Consider the following 21,944-nt stretch of genomic DNA (forward strand, 5'->3'; position numbering starts at 1 on the left):
GTCTGGATAAAATTCAAAGACAGTCGCCAATCAAGGCAGGTCCGTTATGCCAAGGTCAAGGCACTTTTTGGGAAAAGCCAGGACCCCGACAAGTGAGGTGGAGGCACCTGAATGGATGCTGCTAAAGATGTTTACTCCGCTGCCTACTGAACTTTCTGAGCCTACAGTCATGCCCCACCCTTCTCTGGTAAGGGCAGACATTCCCACTCCACCCCCAAGCTGGCTGGCAAAGCCGAGCTCTCCCTCGATAACAGGTGCCCCCTTCAGGACTTGTCCTATCTCCAGGTTACTAGGCCTTGAATTAGGGCTAAGCAACACTCAGCTGGAGAGGTACTGGGCTTGCAGAGAAAAATAAACCCTACCCCAAAGGAGCTGTAAGAATTGGCCAGCTGGAAGAGTACGTGAGGCAGGCATCAGGATGAAGGTCAAGTCAGAACGTAAATTAGGGGAGAGTTAAATAGCACCCACATTAGGTCCTTGGGTTGCAGGATAAGAGCTGTCTTAATAGGACTTAACATCCTGGTTGGGATCCTGGAAGATGGTGTGAACTCACTACCAGGATGGCTTCTAGAAGCGTGTAATGGTGTGCTGAAGACACACTGATGGCAGCAGCTCAGAGGCAACACTCTGCAAGGATTTGATATCCTTTAAGTCGCTGATACTCATTAAATCAAAGATTTCCTTTTTTTTTTTTTTTAATACATTTATTTATTTTTGAGAGAGAGACAGAACATGAGCGGGAAAGGGGTAGAGAGAGGGGGAGTCACAGAATCCGAAGCAGGCTCCAGCTCTGAGCTGTCAACACAAAACCTGACATGGGGCTCGAACCCACGAACCATGAAACCATGACCTGAGTGGAAGTTGGACGCTTAACTGACTGAGCCTTCCAGGCACCCCTAAATCAAAGGTATTCATTGTGTTCCCCATAGATAATCCATTTGTGGTGGGTTGGGTAGCGTACCATTTCTGGCTTTTTATGTCCAGAGACCAATAGAGAAGAGATCAGTCTGGGCAGAGATAAGTGACTCTCTTCATCAGGAGGCGGGTAGGGCTGTTTTTACAGATGGTGACAGGAATATGAGTGGAATCCAGATAATTCACTTGCATTTTCTACGTGCTCCTTTGCCCGCCTGTGACCATAAAGGGACATGGTAAACCACCCCAGCCTATGAAGGGCATGGTGACCATCTCTGGGGGATGGGGGTCTGTGCTGGGCCACCAGCTAAGCCACTAAAACCAGCAGAGGTAGAGGTATTTAGGCAGCCCTAGGGTCTGCTTCAGCTGCACAGCTGCCTTGGCTGCATCAAGCTCTCTCCAGGGCAAAGCATGCATCTGATGACCGAGTCACTGGTTGGCTATTTTGGCTCAGTGTGGCCCAACTATGACAAATAGCTATTAAGCTGATACCTCTGTATAGAATCTAGTAGCTGACACTTAATGTGGGGCAAATATATTTTTCTCCTTTTCATTTTGGTCATGGTTTGGCAAACTCTTGGCTGGGATATTGTAATGATGTGTGTGAGGGCGACCTTTATGAGTAACCGACAAGCTTCTGCTCATGTAGAATGTTTTACTCCATTTCGGAACGTGAATAGACCATATAGCATGCATACGTGTACTTTTCAGGATGGTCCTGATTACTTATTTTCCTAATGGGAGCAATTCAAAGGATGAAACTTAATATATTAAATCCTTAATCATATTTTGTGGAATCAGACATAGTACAATGATAAATTAGACATACTGAAGCATTTTTAATAAGGAATCAGACTTAAAATCATGTATATAAGGGCCAGAGTGTTTCTGATAGAGAATCTTTGTGGGAAGGCAAAACAATATGCTAACTGCAGTATGCTAATATTCCTGTACTACATTGAGAAACCTAGCTACAAGTCTATCCAGACTCAATTCTTTGACCTCTGCTCAAGGCATCTGTGGGGCTCCATCTGGGTCCCCTTCACTGTGCTGTGACTTGTGTAAAATCTCTTAAGGAACTAAGGGGCAACTGTTTGTTTCTCTCTTAGAGATCACCATCCCCTTCATTACTTGATGTCCCATGTCTTGAAAACTTATTTCATGTATTTCGTCTTCCCTGTCCCCTTGTTTTTCAGGTGAGAGAGTAAATCTGGTTTCTGCTACTCCATCCAGGCTGAAGTGCAGTTAACTACTTCTGTAGGGCTGACCCTCCTTTGACCTATTATTTTCCATCCATGCTCATAAGGATTCTCTTAGTATTTTTAATCTACCAAAGGAAAAAGGGATGACAAAAATCTAGTTACAGTTGCATCCCTAACTCTGTTAACTTAGTTATATTAGTAATCTTGCCTTAAAAAATATATATATATATTGTCAGTGGTCTTCCATCTGTAAAATAAGAATAATTCTTACTACCAAATTTACATTTAGTTGATATAAGTAATTTTTAAAAATTATATTTACTGCAGGTATAATGTAAGTACATGTTTTTACTTGTCAGGAGAAATTGTGGCCACCAGTGATCCTTGATTTTTTTTTTTTTTTTTCCCTCAGACAACAGAGATTTTGCCTTCACAAGTAGTTTATGGTCCTTCAGCATCTTTCCCTTATACCCAAGGGAAAATATTTTGGCTTCATCTGGTAAAAACAGATTATGTGGTTAAATTACAGATACATAGTCAGATACCCAGTTATAATTTGAGTTGATTCTTGAACACAGGCTTCACACAATGTGACCAATGATACTACTCCCAAGGACCCTGCTTCATATTACTCTTAAAGCTGGAGTTCCCGATCTCTGATTCTGTATTTAAAAAAAAAAAAAAAGAAAGAAAAAAAAAAAAGGTTGTTAACCTAAATTAAGTTTTGACCGACAACTGAAACCAGAAACATCCCTAATTAGATTCTGGAGAGGAAGCAGGAAACCACCTAGAGCCAAAGAGAACAAAAATTACCCCTTAAGGACTTTATCTTGGGCTTTCACACACATGTGACCATGTGGAACCACATATAAATTTATGAGGTAGATAAATATGTAATATTTAGTAATTAGATCAATTTACATGTGCAGTCTTTAGTGTTAATAATTATATATTTTTTTAGGAAACATTATTAAGTCATTGTCAGAGCTCTCTCGATTTCTTGGAAACCATGCTTCCAGTTAAAATTTCAAAGGGCCTTTTTCTACAACATAGCTCCGTCATTGCCGAGTGTCTTCATACCAAAACAATTGATGGGATTTTCTTTTATCCAAGGCTTTAAATGTGAGTTTATTTCCTACCCATCCCTCCTTACACACACACAAACACTACCCAGTAAATAAATAACCTAAGATTTCCAAGTATCTCAGTGGGCATTTACACTTGCAGATCTAGTCCAAGACTTCAATACCCTGAACTTACTTGCCAAGAGCTATGTATGTTGTTAGGAATCTACCAGTTACTAAGATCCCCTAAGTAATTTCTTACTAATGAGATTGATTTCCTTAAATAAAGCATATATAATAAATATCCATCATAAAACTATTATGAAATAATCTGAAATGCCATTAGATTTTGTGGAACCATTCAATTAAGAAAATATAAAAAGCATAAGTTAAGATAGCTGTATTTTATTTATTTTATGTTTAAAAAAATTTTTTTAATGTTTATTCAAATATTAAAGTGGGGGAGGGGCATAGAGAGAGGGGGACAGAGGATCTGATGTAGGCTCTGTGCTGACAGCAGAGAGCCCAATGGGCTTGTACTCACGAACCATGAGGTCATGACCTGAGCCAAAGTCAAGACGCCTAATCTACTGAGCCGCCCAGGTGCCCAAAGCTAACTGTCACTTAAAATTACACTCAAAAAAAGGTAAATACACCAGGAGTTGTTTTGTAAACTTCATTCTCTTCAAATATTTATGCGGTTTACAGTGATGTGTCACATATCGGTTCCTTGCAGCCTTTTTCATTTTGATCTTCTTTTGTATCAGATAACTGGGTTTTCAGGCATGTGAATCGTGGTTGTGTAATCCGTAGTGGGAAAAATACCTGTCATTGAGATCAAGTTCACATAAATGAAGTATTAGTGGGCCAAATTGTCTTGATATGAACATAAACAACATTCTCCTTTATGTGGCGATGATGCTCTGCTCCAGTGGCACGTAGGCAAGCTTCTTTCCTGATGCTGGACTGCCCCAAAGGTAGCAATCAGGATTAAAGTCCAGATGTTCTACCCATAAGTGTTTAAGTCTTTGATTGGCAGTGGGAGGAGCACACACCTGATGTCCTGGAGGAGTGATACACCCTGCTGTAGCTGGAGGGTTTGGGCCATTCTCATCATGTTCATTATAGGAGGTCAAAGTCTTGATGGTTCTGTTACACAGTTATCAAGGAAATTTAGATCCTTCAGCTGGTCACAAATTAAAGGAGTCAGATCTTCGCAGACTGTTTTCTGTTCCAAGTTACACGGTTTCGTGTGGCCAAAAAGAAGCCCATCCAGGCGTAGTGATTGAGGATGTATGCTGCCCTGCCAAGAGCAGTCCAAGAAACATGGCTGCCGTTTCCTCATCTGTCAGAGGATGTCCATCCTTGTAAGTAGAATCTACTAAAGTTTGGAGAATTCTTTTGACTATCTGTGTTCTTGGATTGCTTTATAGAAAATCTTCTTGACCGCTTGATGAACTCTGTCCCTGTGTCTGAAACTAGGCAAAGGGAGCCAACCTGGCCGCAGCCAAGCTACGTGGCTAAAACTTCCATCCAAATCTGCATACAGTTGTGCCACTGTGTCATTGAGTTGACTTCTGATTTTCTTTCCATGTAAGCAATGGCTGGCTATTGAAATTATGAGCTCAGAAAGCACTTCAAACAAGTTTTTCTCTCCACTTTCTCCTCAGCTTTGAAAGTATTCTAGGGCATTTCGGTGGCTCAGTTGATTGAGTGTCCGACTCTTGATTTTGGCTCAGGGCATGATCTCACAGTTCATGGGTTCAAGTCTCGCATCTGGCTCTGTGCTGACATCCTGGAACCTGCTTGGGATTCTCTCCCGCATGCTCTTTCAGTTATAGAAATGTGCTTTCTAAAGCCGGCTATGTTAAGGCGAGTTTTTAACATTTTCTTCTCCAAAAAAGAGTTAGGATTAGGCACATCACATGCAACTCCCCTCCCCAACGCAGGTTTGTCAGACATCTGTAGATACTCTTTGCATTCAGGGTTTCATTTTTACTATGAAAAACCAGTACAGCAGCGCCATTCCCCAGAAGGTAAGTAAATGTCTTGCCCACTGTGTTAAAACTAAATACAGGTCCATACTTCTCATGCATTTTCTAGGAATTCAGTTGGAATTCTCCCAAATGCTATGGCTTGTCCAAGGAATGGAATTGTAGAGAAAACATATGGTGGACTTTTCGCCCTGGCAGGCGGGGAGCCAGGTGGCCTACTGCAAGGCAGGACAGGTAGACTAGGCCAAGGGTGAAGTGCAGGCAATTAGCGTGGATAGGAAGTTGTCACCAGTCAGTCACCCTCTCCGTAGCCTGCCGGAGCACCGACTCACCTGCCTGCAGTAAACCCAGCAACATTATCACGGCCCTGCGGCAGTCACTACAGTTTGCTGGAGAAGCTGGAGGCCAAGGTCGCTGCCACTCCTCCAAATCCACAGAGCTAGAGAAAACAGCAGTTGGGTGTCTGGAGGCGGCCTTGACCTCCAGTTCTGATTTTTTATTTAAAAAAAAAACAACTTTTTTTTTAAGTTTATTTATTTTTGAGAGAGACAGAGACAGCATGAGTGGGAAAGGGGCAGAGAGAGAGGGAGACAATCCCAAGCAGGTTCCGCCTTGTCAGTGCAGAACCTGATGTGGGGCTGGAGCCCACAAAACCATGAGATCATGACCTGAGCCGAAACCACGAGTGGGATGCTTAACCGACTGAGCTACCCAGGTACCCCCCCGCCAAAAAAAATTTTTTTTAAGTTACATTTCCATATTTACAGGAGAAAATCCTAAGGCTAATTTGGTGAGAATGCTGTAGTTTTGATGGATCTTTTGTGGAGCATTTTTTTATTTCTATACCCTGAAAACCTTAAGCTCTGTGGCTCTGTGGTGTGTGAGAGGAAGGGATAAATTGAGGAACAGGACTTAGTAGATCCTCAGTAGGTTTACAATGTTAGAAGGAGCCCTAAGTCCCTCTAGTTTCTTTATCCACCCTGTTCAGGAGACTTCTGTAGATAATGGCCAAGTTTATTTAAACTATTTAAATACTATGCTCTCTCCTCCTCCTCCTCCTCCTCCTCCTTTTTTAGAACTGCATATAGCTCTGCCTGTATCTTTTTGTTTTTTCTTTAGAAAAAGAGCTTTATTGCCTCTCATGATAAATAGTCACCACCCGGATAGCACAGGTCTCCGGTAAACAATTGCCCATGGCTTGGGTCTGTGCATCCTAAACGTGACTTCTCTGTCAAATGAAAGCAACAGCCAACCCTTGTGAGTTCTTGAGGGTTTCATGATCATGCTTCCCCTGCCACTTTATCTTGTTATTATCATTTGTTTTTACTATTTATTTTTTGTGTCTGTATCTTAACAGGAAATGAATACTACATAGAATAAAGTTTGTTAACTTATATGTGCCTGACTCATGGATAGAGCTTAGATTTTTGGCAGCATTAAAAGTCTTAGTGTGGTAGGCAGAATAACGGCTTCCCAAAGATGTCGTCTTTATCCCGGGAGACTGCATATGTTATGCTACATTGCAAGGAGGCATTAAAGTAGCAGATGGAATTAAGTTTGCTAACCAGCTGACTTTAAAATAGGGAGAGAATTTGGGATTCTCTGGATGGACCTAATGCAATCAGAAAGGTTCTTAACGTTGGAAGAGGGAAGCAGAAGAAAAGGTCATAGTGCTGTGATGTGAAAAGGACTCAAGTCTTCTTGCTGACTCTGAGTAGGAGGAACGAGACCATGAGCTGAAGAATGCAGGCATCTTCTAGAAGACAGAAAAGTCAGGGAAATGGATTCTCCCCTGGAGCTTCCAGAAAGGAACATGGCCCCACACATTGATTTCATTGCAGGAAGGCCTGCATCAGATTCCTAACCTACAGAACTTCAAGATAATAAATTCTCATTGCTTTAAGCCACTAAATTTGTGGTGATTTGTTACAACAGCAACCGGAAACTAACAGACTGAGTTATCTCCAAAACCTCACTTTGGCCTGTTTCGTGCGATGACAGGATCAAATGTTTTCACACAGGATAGTTACTTTTTCCAAACAAAATTTAAATGCTCTGAGAGTTTACTGTGAAGTAACAATAAGCTAAACTATAAGCTAGCTTTTTTTCAGAAAGAAAAAGTAGAGGGTGGAAAACGAGAAGTCCTCTACAACATCAACACATTGTCTGAAAGTGTTTGTATTCACGAAACTTAAAACTGACTCATGAAACTCTATTCTTTTTGGAATACTGTTACCAAGCCATAATTAAAAGAAAAAATGTTAAATTGTTGATACTGGCAGTCATCAGGACTCTTGTATTTGGTTTTTGGAGTTCTTTATTCAGTACTGGCCGGGAGCTTTGTAGACTAAGGATGAAGTCATTAATGAAATCTCAAACTCATTCTAAACGTTGGAGAAGTACAATTTCATTACTTAAGAATTTCCCTGGCCTACAATGTTGAGCATCACACTTGAGTTAATGTAAGAAAATGTACAGAGAGAGAAGAAATGCTCTGTGACTGGTTTTCATACTTGAGACCTTGCACAGCCGTGACTGAGAATGCAATTGTGGGCTCCCCCGGGTCCATGGGATCTACCAGCGGGAGGGCAGAGCTCTTTTTGTGCAAAACGTATGAACTAAACACAGGTGTAAAAGACAGTAAAAATAGCAACAGATTCTCTAAATAACTCATGCAACTATATAACAAAAAATAAGTTTTACATGGTTGATGCCAGAAATGACTACCATATAGTAGAATCATAATTATAAACCTACAGGGTACACACACATGTATTGCTCTTTTAAAATTTGAGATTTACATGTTACCCGTGTAATATCTTTACATATTTATATATTGCTTATTCTACAAAGTTAGCATAACTTGATTCTAATCTTTGATATCATAAGTTTTTCTTAACCTCCAAGAGAAGAAAAATGTTGTAAAAACACACTGAAAGCAGAGTTCAGATAGTCTGTATGGTTTTGACCTTTAGGTGTGTGGTACCAACTGCTATCTACACCTAGGAGTGTATAATGTACTGTATGAGCTCATCAAATTATCCTACTTTGCTGACGGGATCTGTTTTTAAAAAGAAATGTTGTACTTAATGCCACTAGACAATTACTAAAAAATAGTGTTATTGAAGCTTTATTGTCCTGGAAACTCTTTCTGTTGGATAAAAGAAGAGTTTAAAGAAAAGATTTTTTTTCTCAGAATTTCAGTCTAGTGTGCTGCCCAGGCCTCTCAACACAGCTTTGAACTTGGAGTCTAAAAAAACATTTGATCTTCTTTGTCTTTCAACTTGACAAAATGTCCTTCTTCTTTGAAATCCCCATTTTATGTGTGCTTGTCAGTGTGTTTTAGAAATGAAAAGCTCTTGGGGGTAAGGTATGAGTCTTTTTTGTTTAACCTTTGAACGTCCTCCTAAGCGCCTGCTCTACCAGTTGGCATTCCAAAAATATTGCTCATTAAAATTCTCATTCTTCCTATAGTGGTTTGGAAATGATAGTAGTAGGTGTTGGATTTAGCTTCTTCACTTAGAGGCTTTTAAAAATAAAAACACTCAAAGGTAACATTTCACTCCATTCAACAAATATTCTTAAGGTCCTTCTGCATGGCAGTAATTAATGTTCATTGGAAGATGAACTGACACAGCCAGTATGATCAAGTTGTATGGTTGAAACATAAGAAACTTAAAAGTAACTCATGGATTCAAAAAATTTATTCTTTTACTAGGACCAGAAAATCTAACTTGTTGCCAAATGATGTCACTTGGTCAAATGACTAAACCCTACCAGACATAGCCCTATAATAGCTACCCCTCCTTGAATGAAAGGAAAGGAAATATACAGAGAAACACACAAAGTTATACTTTATTAATCAGGTAGGGATTTTGCTTTAATTTTAGGCAGAACCCTGGTGACCTATAAGCTGAACCCCATGGAAAATTCTTTCCTAACCACTACTGTCCTGAAATGCCCACTCAATGTCTCTCTTCCATGAAAGTAGGGTGTGTGGATGAGGAGTAAAGAAAAGCCAAAATAGGAACCAAGTGATCACGATAGAAAACAACAGAGGAAAGAAATGTAATTTATTAAAATTTGTCACATGAGTCTACCTAGAATAACAAGGAGCCCAGCCGTTGTTCTAAATGATCTTCTGCCACTTAAGATTAACTTTTTAGTAGGAGGTATCTGATGTTGCCTTAATTTCTGTTGAAATAAAGTAGAAGTATGCTATTCTGATTTTAGATTAAACAGCTTAGTCCATCGGCTTTCTTTCTGTCTTGGCAAAAAACCTATTCAGGCTGCAAACTCACCATTAGAAAGAATGTGTTAGTAGCTAAGATAGCCATTAATAAGTAAGAATATAATCATGTCTGGTTCAAATAAATGCATTTGCATAACATTTTAGACTGCATCTTGAATAATAAGGCACTCACTGATAAGATGACTTTTTTTTTTTCTTCTCCCTGGTGTTTGTCATTTACTCACTTTTCATTTTAAGAAAGCACTGATTGTGGCTGGCCTTCAGAGAATTTCTGACTCCTCAGCCTGTTGATGTCTTTTAATAGCAGAGTGCAACACTGCTGGTGACCTTCATTTATGTTTCAACCATGAGCTGAGTCTAGAAATAGACATCAGCATACTGCTATGTTGGCAAACCATATCACAGAGACACTATTTTTAAGGATAACTAAAGAGTTTTGTTCTTAACAGCTATGGCAAAATAAGGAAAACCAACATGACTGTGGCAGACAGAAAGGCCTGCCACCCACAAGAGGAGGAAAAACTGGATTCCCCCAGGGCTCCGCTGGTCCAGTTTGGGGGTTGCTGGGTGAACCTTGAAGCCTGTGGCAAAAATGGCTGGTGGAGTGGCAGCCACACATGCAGCTATTGGTAGTAGAGGAGCAAATCCTCAAAGAGAATTTTAGAGTCTGTGATGTCACCCCTGCATCCATTCTTTTTCTTTCTTTTCTTTTTTTTTTTTTTTTTTTGAGGGAGAGAGAGAGCGTGCACTTGTGAGTGAGTTGGGGAGGGGCAGAGAAAGAGGGAGAGAGAGAGAGAGAAAGAGAGAGAATCCCAAGCAGGCTCCCCACTGTCAGCGTGGAACCCGACGAGGGGCTTGAACTCACAAACCATGAGATTATGACCTGAAGTCTGATGCTTAACCACCAGGCGCCAACCGCCCCGCCTCTTTTTTTTCTTAGCTATTCTTCTTAATGCCCATCTGGCTTTGCCCACTTCTCAGAGACTGCTTTAAATGGCTGTACCAGTGATCACCAGTGCTGCATCCAAAGATCAGCTCCCTACTTGCTTCCTTAGCCTAGTTTCAGTATTTTACACTGGTGGCTACTATTATTTTCCTCAAACATCTTTCCTTTGGTTCCTGCAATACCACACTCTTCCAGTTTTCCTCTTGCCTTACTCACCATCTGTTCCTCATTCCCCATTCCTGGCCATTCCTCCCCGGTGAGAAGATCAGAAGAAAAAGTATTTAAAATGTATTTTAGCAAGTGAAAAATATATACTTTCAGGAATATTGATAGACTAGCCGAATATATGCTTGCTTGTTAATCTGCACGTATTAACAATCACACATTAATAGAATAACATATTAGTGTAGAGAGATTAATTTTTCCAATCTCACATTTCATGAAATAATTCTATGCAAAATCTTCACTTGTGGCCTTAAGATCAGTCTCTTACTGTTAGAATCACTTTCAAGTCACTGAATACAGTTTTCCTGAATACATCCATTTAAGATTTAGCCCTTTTGGAATTTTGCATGATATTATCACTGGAAGTGTTATCCCATTAGGGACATTTGTACAGTTATCTGCACAGTGTTAAGACATCTATTTTTTCATTTGTCTTTTAGATACATATTCATGATCCCCACAATGTAATCACTATATTTCTTTAAATAATTTCAATAGGTTTGCTTATAAGGATATCTAACACTTACAATTGTGAGATCCTACCTTCCATAATGCTAAAATCGGTATTTCATTTCTGGGCCTCCATTTTATGAAAAGTGGCTTCCATTGGCATCTAAAACTAGAATTGACTGAAGTCCTTTGTGCCCGGACATAAAATCAATTTCCCTAAATATTACTTTGATTTTTGAATAGAGTTATCTGTTAATCTGAATTTTTGGTATCCTTGAGATTTGTTTGTTGTCTTTTTATACAGAAATTGTGTTGATTTTTTTTTCTGTTTATTTATTTTTGAGATAGAGCATGAGCAGGGGAGGGGCAGAGAGAGAGGGAGACACAGAATCCAAAGCAGGCTCCAGGTTCTGAGCTGTCAGCACAGAACCTGATGAGGGTCTCAAACCCACAAACTATGAGATTATGACTGAGCTGAAGTCGGATGCTTAAACGACTGAGCCACCCAGGTGCCCCTGTGTTGATTTCTGGTTTAAAAATGCAATATTTAATATTTTGAGTTATCATAATGCCTTTGTTCTTTAAAATTCAGCCATTTTATATTTTTATTTTGTTTTGTTTTGTTTTATTTTGTTTTGTTTTGTTTTATTTTACTGAGTCCCAGTGGGGGAGGAGGCAGAGGGAGGGAGAGGCGGAGGGAGAGGGAGAGGGAGAGGGAGAGGGAGAGGGAGAGGGAGAGGGAGAGAGAGAATCCCAAGGAGGCTCCACACTCAGTGTGGAGCCTGTTGCGGGGCTTGATACCACAACCCTGGGATGACCTGAGCCAAAATCAAGAGTCAGGCACTCAACAGACTGAGCCATCCAGGCTCCCCTAAAGTTCAGCTTTTAAATCTCTACCTTCTATTTATAAACAGAACAAATGTTTTGAAAAATATTTGTTTCTGTTTATAAGCTTAGTTAATAAAACATTTCAGATGTTTTAAACAGCATTTATAAATTTAATATATTTAATTTCATTTTGTACTACTTTAATTACCTGGCTTTAAAAGATAAACATTCCCAAGTACTAAAAAAATTGTGTAAATCTAACAAAATAAACTTACACATATAACGAATACGTCCTAACATTATAATGTAGTAAAGTGCAAACTCCAAATCCTGAAATATAAACTACTCAGTCATGGAGTTTAAGTTGTCACTCAAATAGGTCAAATTTTCTTAATCATTACAACCACATTATGTCACCATATGTGCAGATTCCCTTTTAAAACAAAAATAATAATACTCTGGTCTTGATTCTCTACTCCTTTTAATCTTAATTTTATATCTTACTGGGATTGAAAAATAAGTGTTTAAGAAGATGGTTACTGAGGTTATTTAAAATACATTCTCATCTGGGTCATATGAACTGGCTAAAACCAGTTTGTTATTTTTGGTAAATGTCTGTTGTCACTTTTTGTCACCAGGATATAATGCAAATAAGTGTCAGACTAGATTCTACCTGCCACACCAATGTCTTTTAGTGAGCGATCACATCATAGTAATGGTATCTGCTCTGTAAGTCTCTGGAAGTCATATTCTTCCTGTTCTTTTTCAACAGCCTCTTATAGCAAGGCTTACCTAAGCAAATTCACTAATATTCTTGTATCAAGATTTGGCCAATCATCTATTGGAGACAGGCAACCAAGAATATTCAGAACCAGCATGTGGACAGAAGGTAATTTCAAGATCCAGCCCAGGGTGCTCTATCTAAATGTATAGGTTACAGGGCTCTGGATTTTCAGTGAGCCAAATGCGGGGAAATGTCTCTATAAGATTCTAAACAATCTAAACAATACTCTAAACAGCTCTATACATATCCTGAGTATCACTAATTTTTGCCAATGAGAGGTCTATTTCTTACATGCATTACGTGAATTCTCAAAGCCCCGGCTATTGCTAAGGGCTAAACACAGTTGAAGTGCATTTAGTAGCCACCCAAAGAACGTGAACTTTCCAATTAAATGCTGAATAACCATATTTGAAATGTAAATTTTTTTAAATATGTAGTTTTAAGTTTATTTATTATTTTGAGAGAGACAAAGACAGCACCAGTAGGGGAGGGCCAGAGAGAGGGAGAGAGAGAGAATCCTAAGCAGGCTCTGCACTGTCAGCACAGAGCCTGGTGTGGTGCTTGAACCCATGAAGATGGGAGACCATGACCTGAGCTGCAACCAAGAATTGGACACTTAACCCACCGAGCCACCCAGGCATCCCTGAAATGTAAATTTCTCCTTTAGACAACTGGCCTCTCCTAGATGTAGACTGAAACTAACATAAATTTGCATTACACTGGTTATATTCAACAATTTAAAATAAATTATAAATGTACATACAGTGGTGAAAGAGGCATACTCATTAAGGAAGACAATTACCATCCTAGTTGATTGAGTTTATATACATTCTAGCCATGAAGCTGACTGGATTCTTTTCAGTCACTAAAATGGGCTATACTGAACTTTGTAGTTGCTATCTTGATGACTCTATAAATCAAAGTAGATACATAACCTTGTTTTTTGGATTCATACTGTATACCAACCAACCATTGAATTTTGCACCCACCTCTTCAATCTCTCCTTCCTGTGGATTTTCATGTCAGCACAAAAGCACCACATTCATCCATATCCTCAGGCTAAATATGAGTTATTCTGGTTCCTCTCTTTCTCTTTTTCATCCCTCCCATCCTACCCATCACCAAGTTCTGTTGCCTCTGCCTATAGAACAGATCCTAAATCACCCATCCAAGTCACCATGACCTCTGAGCAGTACGATTTCAACATCCTGGCTTTGCTGCTTCCCCCTTGCCCCTTTATCATCCATTCTTCATGCAATGTTTGGTTAAAATTGAAATTAGATGTTTCTCCTCTGCCCCAAATCCTCTAAAAATGTTTACCACACATAAAATAAAATCCAAAGTCCTTACCTCATCTTATAAAATAGGACCTTTGCAGATTATCTGACCTCATCTTCTAGCCCTTTCCTTACCCAGCTGGAGAGCGTTTATTTTCCTAAAACTTAGCTGATTTCTGCCACAGGACCTTTGCCCTACCTCATCCCGCTGAACAGAGCACCATTTCCTCTTATTGTAGGAAAATTGATTCTTTTGGGATTAGAATTTCAATGTAAGTTTACCTCCTTAGATAAATATCTCCTGCTCATCTAAAATAGACCCTAGTCACTCTTTATTATTTCACACTATTTTAAATCTGTCCATTGCGGTTATCAATATTTACCTTTTGTATGGTCACCATGTTTATTCTCTAATAATATGTGCAAATGATGTTTATTTTGTTCACTACCACATTGCCAGGGCATATGGGATGTGCTGGGCAGTCAGTGCACATTTTTAAAAGCATAATCATTCAGAATGTAATCCAGGTCTCAAGATGTCTATTGACAGTCTCTGTTGTGTATCCTATAAGCACCTCATTATTTAACTACTTAATTGCTTTCTTCTGTGGCCCTTGTGACAAAGACCATCAGTCATCTGTCAATGCAATTTTTTTTGGATGTTCTCATAGGTTATGGGGCCCAGAAAAGGTTACTCAGAGGCTACATTTGCTTTAGTACTTTATGTTTGCTCGAGTCTACACATTCAATTATTACATGTATTAATATGGCAATTTTAACTGCTTATGTTTATTTTAACTACTTACACTATATTTAAATATCTACATTAAATTTCTTTTAAAAGTACTTCTTCTTACTCACTAACAAAATCTTCCCAGGTACTTAATCAATTCTTGTAAATCTAGTAAATAAAACTTATATATATGCTAAATCTTACATTCTTGGAAGTGTTCCAGAATTGTTTATGAAACCAGCAAAATTATAATTTAAAACCCAAAATCTGGGGCACCTGGGTGGTTCAGTAAGTTAAGTATCCAACTCTTGATTTTGGCTCAGGTCATGATCTCAGACTCAGGACATGATCTCATGGCTGTGAGATCGAGCCCTGTGTTGGGCTCTTTGCTGGGCATCGAGCCTGCGTAAGATTCTCTCTCTCTCTCCCTCTCCCTCTCCCTCTCCCTCTCCCTCTCCCTCTCCCTCTCCCTCTGCCCCTTCCCTGCTTGCACGCATGTGTGCTCTCTAAATAAATAGATAAAAATTTAAAAATAAATAAAACCCAAAATCTAAGTCAACTATCATTTACACATTTTATGTTAAGAATTACAAAATTAAAGAAGAAAACTTCCCTGAAACCTCAAAAATCTAATAGGCACAGATATTTTTCCTTCACACAAAAATACCAATTTACAGATTGTATTTACTTCATAATTTTGATACATAATCCAAGTCTTCCTGGGGTTGAGAATATAATTATGTAATGCCATATGGTTTTGAGGTTACCATCCCAAGCAATTTTTAGGGTTCACTTCTCAGTTGGCTGAGGTTGCATGCCAATAAGCAGTCTGGGCTGGAGGTGAGGTCTTACACTGCAGATGTGCAAGGTGAACTTTTCTTTTTTATGCCACCGTATGTCAGTCCAGGCTTTCAAGGTGTGATGTTAGTGCCCTCCAGACGGGGCAGGCTTGACGTCGATTCCTTGGATTCTACTTACACATTATCTGGTCTTCACATGCGATGAATTTGCAACACCCTCACAAGATTTGTAGCTAATTTTCTTCTCTGAATAACTTGGATTGTTTCCTTGCCTTCTTAGGTATTTGTCATCTGATTGGATCCTGCATATATTTTAAATATTTTTCTCACTCTCTTTCTGCAATCTCAAGATCACTTTTCATCCACCTTTCCCATAACTCCCATCATGATTTTATCATTGATCTCAAATTCATTCTATCCTTCTCATTATCACTGCCATTGCCTTAGCGCAGGTCGTGATTTTTTTTTTCTCACTTGGACTTTTGTTCTTCTCCACAACTATTCAGTCCCACTTAGTATGCCACACATTTGTCAGAGCAATTTTTCTTAAATGCAAATCTGCTCATATTCTGCTTAAGTTTTTTTTTTTTCATAGTTGTAGGTAACCTTCATAATTAAGTTTAAAGTTCTTAGCATGGCATTTTCATCCATCCATTTATTTTCCATCCATTTGCTATCCATCAAAGAGATAGCTCCTATTCACTGCTGGATATTATCTCTATCTTATTTTATCTATAAAACCTATTATCTCTATCTTATTTCTATCTACAAAACCTTATTTATCCTTAAGTTCTATTCCCCTAGTCTCCCTACCACTCTGCCTTCAGAAAAATAGACCTATGTCCACTTCCTCAAATCTGCTATGATGTCTCCTATCTTGGTTTTCCTCCAGAAGTTCCTTCTTTCCAGAATTCCCCTTCTTCCTTAGTCACTGGACAATGTTATACTCCTTTCTCAAAGTTCAACTCAAGTAACGCTTTCTGTACGGTGTCTTCCGTGACTTGATTCTTCATTTGGGATGAGTTACAACTTTTCTCTGCTTCCATGGACATGTTTTAGCATTAATTACAGTGTTGTAACTCATGATTTTGTTGTGCATGTCTTCACATTCATGGAGTTTTTATCTCTATGTCTCAAATGCATACAAAAAATTAAGCATTCTAAAAACTTTTAATATAGGTGAATTAAATAAATAAATAAATAAATAAGTGAATAAAAGATGCCCATCTTTCAGATTGATTGTGTTTGGTCCCCAAGCCACTCCTACGGATTATCTCTGCTACTTGACAGTTCAAGAAGCTCATCTTCAGCCATGGTGTCAGCTTGGGTCTAAGTTGCTCATTCGAACAAGCAATACGTAGTCTGCAAAATCCTGATGGAAAAGTTGTATTTCTTGAGAGCATTTAACATAAGGACCAAAGGTGGGAGACTTCTTCCTTCTTTATCATTCATACACATTCATGTCCCCAAAAGAAGGTAATCATTTAGGTAATGCTTTTAAAAGCAACGGTATGCTTTTAAAAGGAATTTGAGGGGTGGCTGGGTGGCTTAGTTCATTAAGTGTCAGACTTTGGCTCAGGTCATGATCTCACAGTTTGTGAGTTCGAGCCCCACGTCAGGCTGTGTGCTGACAGCTCGGAGCCTGGAGCCTGCCTTGGATCCTCTATTTCCCTCTCTCTGCCCCTCCACCACTTGTGTGCTCTCTCTCTCTTTCTCAAAAATAAATATTAAAAAAAAATTTTTAATAAAATTAAAAAACAGAATATGTTCATGATAGAAAATTTGGGGAAACAGGAGCTTGGGTGGCTCAGTCGTTAAGCGTCCAACTTCAGCTCAGGTCATGATCTCGTGGTTTGTGAGTTTGAGCCCTGCATCGGGCTCTGTGCTGACAGCTCAGATCCTGTAGCCTGCTTTGGATTCTGTGTCTCCCTCTCTCTCTGCTCCTACCCCACTCACGCTCTGTCTCTCTCTCTCAAAAATAAATACACTTTTTTTAAAAAAAGTAATTTTGTTATCCCAGTATGCATACCTAGATACTGTATTTTAGCTTTGTCCATTTTTTTTTTAACTTTGATATATCTTTTAAATGTCTTTTCATCTCTAGGCTCCTCTAATATCCCTTTTATATGCTGGTCACTTATCTGTTGAAGAATTAAGGCCATGCGACATGCAGAATTTCATACCTTCTGGATTTTTCTGATTTTGTATTCTCGGTGAGGCTCTGTGCATTTTTGTGTCTTTGATATTTCCTGAAAATGGAAGCTGGATCCAAAGGCTTGATCCGACTCCTATTTGGTCTCTTTGGCAAGACTGTAGGTGGCTTTATGTTCTCTCACCAGGAAACACGTATTATTTTTGGTTGCCTCCCTTTTGGACATGTCAACAGCCATTGATACACAGGGCCTATATCCATTAATTCATTAGACATTGCAATTCTTTTTAATTTATTTGTTTGTTTTCATTTACTGGAATAGTTTCATAAAGAGACACTTCCCTCCTTTACAACGGGCTATCCAGTGATACCATTCATGTAAGAAATGCATAATAAATGCTTGATTTTTTTCCTTCATTTTCTAGTTTTCAGAACAGATAGTTGATTCCTGTTATCCTTTGAAAATGACCAATTAGTTAATCTTTAAAAAAAAAATATTACTCCTGGAATGGCCACTGTTTCTGGCCAAAAAGACTGTTTTTTAAAGATCCAAGTGCTAAGACTACTCAGTTTGTTATCCCTACTGGATAGGGTTAGAAGGATTGGGATAAACTGCTTTCCTCTACCCCAAATTACTTTAGGTAACTGACAATTGGTTGAAAATTTTGCACTTCATTTGTGTCTTCTTTTAAAATATGAATGCATTTAGCGACACCATGCCCCACACATCTATCTTCACGGTCATTTCCAACCTGTGCAGGTCAGAGACTATCAAGTTGAGAGTGAATTTAATGAATAACATCGCCCAGGGTTATCTCAGAGGCTGTCTTAAAACTTGCAGAGCTGTGCTCCTGAGTAAATTTTTTTCTGGAAGCCTCGGGGCAATCCCTCCTCAACAAGAACCCTAATATAAATTTGAATTAAGCAAACATATACCATGCAAAAGAAAGCGAGTGTTTAGCGTATCACTTCAGGAACACAAACGAACGTGACAGAATGAACAATTCTTTCCACAATCATTTCACAATTTATATGGTTTTTACTAAATAAATCTGTTTTAAAGAAATCAAATTTCTCATTTGGAAGAAATGTAACTTCTCATTTCTTATACAACTGTTATATCCTCGAGGGAAATATAAATATCCAAATGAGAATCCTTTTTTTTTAGTAACAGCGGGTACATCGACTTGGGTCATATTGATTCTCAATTAGATGTTGAGATCAGTTGTTGAATAAATACTAGTAGCTATGATTTATTAAATTCCTACTAGGTGCTGGCTATTGTATACATGTTTTGTTTTGTTTTATGTCTGTTATTCTCACCGTAACCCTGAAATGTATGTAGTCATTTCTCCCTTTTATGGATTAGAAAATGGAGGATGGTGTATTTGAAGAAATATAGCTAGGAATTTTGGATCTGAGAATTCATTCTGGGGCCCTTGGCTTTCAGAGTCCATGTTTTTATTTTGTTTTGTTTTGTTTTGTTTTAATCTACTTTACCACACAGCTAGCCAGGCTTTGACTACACAAACAGATGAAATTTCATCTCCTTTCATGAGTAGAACATGAATGGTCTTTGTATACAATTTGTTATTAATGCCTCTTCTACCTCCTTTGTACCTTGATAGGAATAAAAAAATAGCTGTCGCATTTCAACAGATTATGAGAGGACTAGATCTTAAATTCTAAGTGGCTAAATAACTTCGAATTAAAAACAGGTCACAAACGTTATCAAGTAGACAGTCGTGCATCCGTTAAATACTGGGCGCTGCAGGAGATACAAAATGAAGAAGGCACGACTCCTGCTCTTTAAGCACAAGATAACCTAGTGAAGAAATACATGTGGACATAAATAACACAAGGTGTTTCCTTGCTGTCAGAAACCCGAGGTAAAAATTGTCGTGCAGAGGCTGTGTGGATTAAAAGGATGTTTATGCTGGCATTGTGGGGAGGGGTGGGGAGGGGTGGGTGGCCTGTGAAGGATCTTGACTGGATAGACGTGGGTGATTTGAGGCTGGGATAGGAGTGTGGGTGAAGGGAGCAAGGTCTCTCTCCTTGGAAGGAATGAGCCATTCAGAGCGTTCAGAGAGGGCCTTAGTTGCAGAGTTGCGCCAGGGAGGAAGATGGTCACAACTGCAGGTGCCAGAGCCTGCGTTGCACCCCTTACTTGGCGCCACCCCTCAAATTTCGGCCTCTTCCTCCATCTCACTCTCAGCAGATACACTTGACCAAATTTAGAGAGAAAAAAAGCAGTCTGTATTTTAGTATGACACAAACAAACCTACCTGTATGTGTTTAGTGGCTCCTTCCTCCCAGGGCGGTAGAACAGTTGTTTCTTGTAAGACTAATTCCTCTGCCTGCTTTAAATTCACTTTCCTCTCCTCCTCACCCCCAATCCTCACACCCCTTTTCTCTCTTTTGCTTTCAACCTCCCTCTCTCAGCTGGATTCTTCTGAGCCAAATCTTCCCTATTTACTCTTTCCAAATAAAAATGAAAGCTTCACTAGCTTCTTGATCCCTGTCCAGCTCCACCCTCCTGCTCTGCCCTTCAGAACCAGATTACTGGAAACCATTGTCTACAAATCTGTCTTGATGTCCTCATACTCAGTCCTCTCATCTGTGGCTTCCTCAAACATCTCTCCACTGAAATGACTCCACTGAAATGAAATTAAGAGCACTGATGACTTCACTGTTGCTAAGCCCTGTTGATGTTTTTCATTCCCATCTGTACTAGTCAAGGTAGTTAATGCAAACTTGCACAACAAACCTTTAAATATCAGTGGCATAACATAATAAATGTTCCTTTCTCAGTCATGTACAGTCTGATGCTGGTCAGATAGCCCCTTCCGTCCTGTAGCTATGCCATATGAACTATGTAACTATGTGAAACTTTAGTGGCTTAAAACAATGTCAGTATTTATTTTGTTCATGGGTCTGCAATTTGGAAAGGGACTCAGGGATGTAGTTTTTCTCTGTTCCACTCAGCATCTGCAGGAGTAGCTCCAAAGCCAAGGCTGAGGGCTAGACTCACCCAGACATGCATTCCTCACATGTCTGGAGGTTGGTGCTGGCTGTGGCTGGGAGCTCAGTGGGGCTTTGCTGGGACGCCTACACGTGGCCTTCCCACACGGTTGCTGGACCTCCTCACAGCATGATGTCTTGGGCAGGCATGACAAGAAAGTGCAAGGCACAGCTGAATGCTCTTTCCTGACCTACTGGTAGGAGTCATGCAGTATCACTTCCACTGAACTCCATATGTGTGTGTGTGTGTGTGTGTGTGTGTGTGTGTGTGTGTGTGTGTGTGTATATAATATATGTAGAGAAAGAGAGAGAGAGGGAGAGACAGACAGAATGGGAAGAGAGAGAGAGCAAGTCAGTGAGGAGAAGAGAGAGAAGCGGGGCTCATGAACCATGAGATCATGACCTGAGCTGAAGTCAGATGCTTAATCTGACTGAGCCACCCAAGCACCCCACTGCACTGCCTGTAGAAGTGAGTCACTGAGGCTGGCTGTTGCGACTGACTTGACTCCTTCGCAGCATCGATGCATTAACTCTACTTCCTTGGATGGAACTTTCTCTTTCCTTCTTTTTTATGACCCACATTCTCCTAGCTCTACTTTTATTTTTTTTTCCTTAGGACAAAACCTCAAATCCACGATATGGTCTGGACCCACACACTTTTTCACGCTTCTCTCGCACTGTGTTCTCCTTTGATTTTTCTGTTCCAGCTACATGAGCTGTATTTAGTCTTTTACCTAGACACATCCCTAGCTGTTTTCTCTTCCTGTATGCTTCCCTTAGCTCTTGTGTGTATTCTACAGGTAGTTTTCCTTGACCTTCAAAATTAGTTCAAATCTATCTATTATATACTCTCCAATACAAGCATATCTGTCTTTCTTCAAAGCATTTATATCAGTTATCAATCTTGATTAATTTCTTATTTATGTCAATCTTCATCTTTATAATATAAGCTCCATGAAAGGGGCCTACCTGTTTCGCTCACCAAATTATCCATACTGTCTACTTAGCACAGTGCCTGGCATATAATAAATATTTGTTGAATAAATGAATATATCACTCAGCCTAGGAATCTTGGGTAGCAAGAAATATAGTCCAACTTTTACCAATAGTTCTTAAATTTGGAAAAGTATATGTGTGCACATGCACGCGTGTGTGTGTGTGTGTGTGTGTGTGTGTGTGTGTGTGTGTGTTTCTGTCCTGACATTTACTATTCAGGGTCAGATATGCTTACCATCCTGCAGTGAACAGAGCAGTGTTGTACGATGAAGAATTACCTGACACCACACACAAATAGTTCCCCT

The 21,944-nt window shown here is 39.5% G+C and overlaps 1 pseudogene; it reads right to left on the reverse strand.

The window, feature by feature from the left end:
• Positions 1–3,923: 3,923 nt before the first annotated feature.
• LOC132693000 (lanosterol 14-alpha demethylase-like) lies at positions 3,924–5,724 on the reverse strand (annotated as a pseudogene).
• Positions 5,725–21,944: the final 16,220 nt, after the last annotated feature.

Source organism: Panthera onca, chromosome B1 (assembly GCF_046562875.1).
Source record: "Panthera onca isolate mPanOnc1 chromosome B1, mPanOnc1 haplotype 2, whole genome shotgun sequence".
Taxonomy (NCBI): Eukaryota; Metazoa; Chordata; class Mammalia; order Carnivora; family Felidae; genus Panthera; species Panthera onca.